Below are 6,289 nucleotides of genomic sequence, written 5' to 3'. Positions count from 1 at the left end.
AGAGCAGACCCAACTCTGCGGGGCAAAGTTGACATACCAGCGTAATTACACGTAGGTTGACCATATTTACTGCAACTCTGTTGTTCTAGAATTTCAAACAAAGGCTGAACCCTAGGAAAACACACCACTAAGGAGAAGCAGATTGTCCTGAGTGATTTATTGAAGAACAAAAGTGAGGGAAAGAAAGAGAAGAGAATTATCAGAGACTCACACATACTTCCCTTTCCTCCTGTCTGGCCTAAGGAGAACAACCAGTGACCACCGTGTTCCGTCCCTCCCCAACGGAAAGGTCTCAAAACACTGACATTTCGCTTTTTCAGAGACACGTCTTCATGCGGCCACATCAGATCCCAAAAATCCATTTATACTCATTGGAAGAAAGCAGGCAGCAGCAGGGTCAGGGGGAGAGAGCTCTCCTCCTTCCTTCTGACTCACTTCACTCACTCCCCACTGCCTCCTCCATGACATGCACCTACATTTCGTACAGATATTTTCCAAATGAACAGAAACATAACCAAGGCTGGAATTTGGCTTTAGAGAAGCCAGAAGAACAGGTCAGGTATGTTACTATTCTTTTACTTTGGGAGGTGACTGGTAGGAAGGCTCTGAGTAAGAGCCAGAACTGTTTGGCCTCAGGTTTGTCCCATGTAAATTCATCACTGTGATGGAAAGCAGTGGCATTTCAAACGCGAAGCCGAGAATTTGCATTGACCCAGCAATTACAGGAAAGGGGCAGTTAGAAATCAGCAAAGTTAAGAAACAGCACCTCACCCAAGAATTAAAACTTATGTACATGTGATTTAGGTATTCCCAAGAGATCAGGGCTAGAGGGATCTCAGAGTATTTGCATGTAGTTGCCAACCCTGTCCCCACCCCAAAACACACACACACACACACACACACAGTTACAATTATAGCTCCCTAGCCAAGGAACAGTTATCAATGCCTACCATATGCCTAACAGAGAAATAGGAGATAGGCTTCCCGTCCTTAGAGAGTTTATGACATCTCTGAAGAGACAAGATCAAGTGCGAAAGACAGATTGGAACACTACAAGAAGGAACCTAGCAAAGCTCCGAACTGCTTCATGGGCAGAACTGAGTACCTGATAGACCACTGGGTACCGGGGTCACCTGGTAGGAAGCAGATAGAGAATCGTTTACTATGGAGTTACACGGTAGTTACCAGAAATTTGTTTGTTTTCTTTTTTAAGTAGTTTTAAAAAATATTTTTCTTAGATATACTTACTGGCAGGGGAGATACTATGACCATGAAGGTAGTTTTCCGAGGATGAGGCGTATCCATTGCACCCTAGATGTGCTGGCCCCTGTGATTTCCCCAAATGTGGGAAACCTGACTGCATAATTTGCAGTAGTGGGGGACTGCATTCATGCTTAAAAAATAATAATAATAATAATTTGTTTTAGAAAGTGCCCAAATCTTCATTCTTTCCTATCAAGAAGGAGAGGACTTCTCTGCCAGAGTTCCAAGGCAGGGTCATGAGATTCCTAATTCAAAGTCTCATCAGGGTGGTCATCTGCCCTGCTCGTTGCCTAGTACTCAGAGGGGTACATACTCCAGGGCCAGGTGGTGCCATGCAGATGATGAAATAACAAGTGATTGGGCTAATTAGCCTATTTACAATCATAAAATTGTGACAGAACCTTTTGCAAAACTACAGATGTTTTTAGTGTTCAGAAAGTCTGAAAAAGAACACAAAATTGGGATAGGATTTGGGTCCTACCAGATGTTCACAGAGGAAAAGTCCTGCTGAATGGAAAATTCTAAACATGGCCAGTTAGAAACTCTGTGGCCTTAAAGCCCATCTACAATCCTGAATAGTTCCTAGTGACATCACCTGAGGTCTCCAAGCCTGAGCAAAGGACAGGATCTGAGCTCAGAAGCCCTAAGTTGGGATGGGGCACCCTGGAAAGAACAAGGAGTGGAACTGTTCAGAAGTTCACCAGAGATTTATGTCAGCACCTTGACTCAGACGAGGTGTATGATATCCCAGACAAAGAAGGGAGGCATAGAATAGAAAAAAAGCAATAGAAAATGTCCTAGACATTTACCAAACTGTCTACAAGAACAGCAGCCTCCTCTTTTGTGAGCATCTTGCCCCCAACTCTGATTTTGTGGTTCTAGCACAAAAAAATCACAGTTACCCATCCTTCTGCCAGAGAAGAGGGCTCATGAACTGAACTGGACAGTTTCCCCATCCCTCTGATTGGCCCAAGGATTGGCATGGGACTGAACAGGGAAACTAGGATTTTCCCCAAGAGGAAAGAAAAAAAAAAGAAAAAAAACGTTTTACGCTCTGATCACATGAATCAATAAACACCCAGCCCTCCTTTCTTCTTAAGCTGGTCCCAGTGAAAGTTCTACCACGTACAACCAGTGGATTTGTGACTAATAAAGGAAGCATGTGGAATTCTCACCAGTTGCCTTCTGGTTTGTATCAGACTCCTACCCTGTGGGTAGGTCCTACAGGACACCCTCTGGAAGAGGGAACCATAGCTCAAGGGTGATGAAACAGGAAAGTGGCAGACTGGAGGGGGCAGGTTCCTGCTAATGGTGATAGCGACATTGTCTAAGGCATCGTGGTGAGACAGTCGTGGGACACTGAGCTAACGTGCCACCCAGCAAGGCTGGTGTTCTGCTCAGGGGCACTCTGTGAGCAGAGGTGATGAGGACAGAGTCTCGTGAGCCCCTCCAACTAAAAGCTGCCCCTACCACTCCCAGCCACCTGCTTTCCAGCAGAGCTAGCAGGAGAAGCCACAACCCACCACCCTTACACACCTCCGGCAAGCACTGAAAAGGGAGTCCGAGGTATTCATCCATTGAGAACATGAGAAATCTGCATTTTAATCCCATTTTTTACCAAAGATGGGAACTTGGTTAAGTAACAAAATCATTTGGACCTCTCTTTACTCATCTTTACAATGGGGATAGTGAAAGAACATGACTCCTCAGACTGTTGTAGGAATTAAGTGTGATAATGTATCAAAAGCATTCAGCACCATACCAGGCATGGTTGAGATTGTCATCACTATTATTGTGGTCAGTAGTATTAGGAAGTGCTCTGAAAATTGTACTCTGTGAAATAAGTCAGGATCTGACATTGTAAAATCAAAAAGTGCATTCTCCCTGGGAAATAGCTAGCAGCTCCTAGTGGCAAATTCCAGGCTTTGGGTCTATTTTTTGCCTTTATATACTTTCTCATTTATGTTTTGATTTATGAAAACGCATCCATCATTTTCTAAGGAAAGCCTCCAGACACATGAACAAAAATGATAAAAATGCACAACAGAAACAAATAAAACCATTCAGCATGGCTAACAAGTCAGGCATTTGGCCCCAGCGGGGTAGATAAATCTAGAGCTGGGCTCAGCACCGGGACCCAAAGGTCAACAGGCTGGGACTTTGCTGAAGAAATAGAAGAAAGGGGATTCTGGAGCTTCAGCTAACAGCCTACCTCAGATCTTCTGAGAGCCTAGGAGTGAATCTTCCAGAGGCAGCCTCCAAAAGGGTCTCCAAGAGACCAGTCCAGAAACCTGTGCACAGCTGCCCTCTCTGCTGCCTCACTAGTCAGTGGGAGAACCAGCAGACTTCTCCAGCTATGCCAGGCACCCCGTTTACCCCCGTGAGGGAGGGGCCATCTTGGGGAAAACCACTCAGTTAAGAGAACTGGGGCTCCCTAGGGAACCTGTCAGCCATCCTTCTGTCTTTATCCCCTTACTCCAGAGGCATTGCTATGAGGGGACTCCCCTCCCCAAAGAATTTGCTTCAAAACTCAACATTTCTAGCTTCCAATACAGACCTCTCATTGTTGTTCGAGGCTGGGAACATGTGAGAGGAAAAGTGAGAAGGAATCCCAGCAGAATTAGGGAGGGATCCACATGGGGTGAGATGGGTTGGGGCCCTCGCTAGCAGAGCACAGGTATCTCCATAAAACCCTGGCTAGCCCACAATGGTTAACAGGGTCCACCATGGTTGACAAGGCATCTTGCAGAGCCTTTCCAAGGTGATATTCTAGGGGATGACACTCTAGAGGTGTCACATTGGAACGGCTCTGCAAGATGCCTTTCTGCCCAGAATCTGAGGGGATTCTTAGTTATAGATTGTTCTGGCTATAATCCACCAAACAAGGGGGTAATTCATAGGCTGTAAAGAGACCAAAAAGGTGGCCCAGTATGAACACTAGGGCCCGTGTGTCCAGTAGGGCTGCCCAAAACTAGATAACACCTGGCAGAGCCAATCAGATATTCTGTTGGGACATCTGACTGAGACATGGGGAGCTGTCATCAAAGAGTAATGGTACATGTGGCAGAACAGAAAAGAGTAGCCAGCACTCCAACTCCCCAACACCAGAGTGGACAAAAAGGGGCAAAGCCCCTGCTAATAACAAGTATTCATAATAACAGTATCCATGGAGCCACAGTTGACAACAATACTCATTGTGCATAACTTTGTGCCTGGCACTGTTAGGTTCTTGTGCACAGGATCTCACCGAACCTTGACAAGGACTCCACATGGTCAGTGTTATTATTGTCAGCACTGTATAGATGGCAGGAAACTGAGGCTAGAGAGGTAACACAGCGGTAAAGGGCAGAGTTGCAATCTGAACCCAGGCATTTTGATTATGGAACATGGGGTTTTATTTACTAGATTACACAAACTCCTGTCCAATCCCATATGGCCATGGACGATACCCCAGTTCTTGGTGAAGCCCAGCTGTGACTGCTGAGAAGATTTACCGTTCTTCCTCACTTCCTGGCATGTACTTCCAATAATCTCCTATCACCTAAAGCAATGGGATTATGCCAAAGTCCCCTTAAACTGCAAGCATCTAACTAATACGGGGACACAAGTGTTCCAGAGAAGTGGCTAGTAACAGCAAAGAATGACAGACCCTTCTAATAAGGCTTGGTGGCCCCCTTTTACCCTTCTGAACCTTAAAGGAAGACACGAGCTGAGACATTCTGGACAGTTGTTGACCTCTTCATTTCCATCTTCTGGTCCTCATAAGGGCCTTCCCTGAAGCCAACTAAATCCTTGGACAGAGAGGACCTGTGCCCTGTGCTGCACAGTAGACAGCTCCTCTCCTGAGAAGGGCTGCTGGCAAGGAGGGGCCAGTGACCCAGACCCAGTTAGCCAGATCCTCCCTGGTACAGTCTGCTGGTGTCATTGAAGAAGGCCATGTCTTCTCATCTCAGCTGCTGGCCTATGAGCCTGGGGCTGCCTGCCTCCTGGGAAGTGATAGAGGGAGAAGGAGAGAGAACCCCGACAACCTGGGCCGGGCATGGTGACTCACGCCTGTAATCCCAGCACTTTGGGAGGCCGAGGCAGATGGATCACTTGAGGTCAGGAGTTCGAGACCAGCCTAACCAACATGGCGAAACCCCATCTCTACTAAAAAAAACAAAATTAGCTGGGCATGGTGGCGCATGCCTGTAATCCAGCTACTAGGGAGGCTGAGGCAGGAAAATCACTTGAACCCGGGAGTCGGAAGTTGCAATGAGCTGAGATTGTGCCACTGCATTCCAGCCTGGGCCACAGAGTGAGACTCCACCTCAAAAAGAAAATAAAAGAAGAGGAGAGGAGAGGGGAGGGGAGGAGAGGGGAGGGGAGGGGAGGGGAGGGGAGGGGAGGGGAGGGGGGGAGGGGAGGGGAGGGGAGAGGAGAGGAGAGGAGAGGAGAGGAGAGGAGAGGAGAAGAGAAGAGAAGAGAAGAGAAGAGAAGAGAAGAGAAGAGAAGAGAAGAGAAGAGAAGAGAAGAGAAGAGAAGAGAAGAGAGAGAAGAGAAGGAAAGAAAAGGGGAGAGCTGTGAGCTGTGGTGGCCCTTGTGCAGGAGATGAGGCAGTTGTGTGGCCAACCTGTAAAGGGAAAACACTTCCCACCTACTCCAAGGTGACTCAAGGTGGAGGTGCCACAATTAGGGGGAAAGACTTCTAGCCAAGCACAGAGGAAGGGCATGAAAGAACTTTCTAATAGCCTCAAAGCAAGATCACACAAAGATTCTGCAAGACATTTTTCTTTTCTTTTCTTATTTTATTTTTATTTTTATTTATTTATTTATTTATTTTTTTGGAGACAGGGTCTCACTCTGTCACACAGGCTGGAGTGCAGTGGCACAATCACTGCTCACTACAGCCTCAACCTCCCAGCCTCAAGCAATCCTCCCAGCTCAGCCTCCCAAGCAGCTAGGACCACAATGTATGTGCCATTATGCCTAATTTTTCTATTTCTTGTAGAGTCAGAGTGTCCCCATATTGCTCAGGCTGGTCTCG

The 6,289-nt window shown here is 46.8% G+C and overlaps 1 non-coding gene across 1 annotated transcript; it reads left to right on the top strand.

Moving 5' to 3' along the window:
• The first annotated feature begins 1,240 nt into the window (after nt 1–1,240).
• Nucleotides 1,241–1,398, top strand: LOC115894477. Its single transcript, XR_004054590.1, has one exon. It is a non-coding gene; the product is annotated as a U1 spliceosomal RNA (small nuclear RNA).
• Nucleotides 1,399–6,289: the final 4,891 nt, after the last annotated feature.

This window comes from Rhinopithecus roxellana, chromosome 17, assembly GCF_007565055.1.
Source record: "Rhinopithecus roxellana isolate Shanxi Qingling chromosome 17, ASM756505v1, whole genome shotgun sequence".
Classification (NCBI taxonomy): domain Eukaryota; kingdom Metazoa; phylum Chordata; class Mammalia; order Primates; family Cercopithecidae; genus Rhinopithecus; species Rhinopithecus roxellana.
This window is presented reverse-complemented; position numbering and strand designations above follow the sequence as displayed.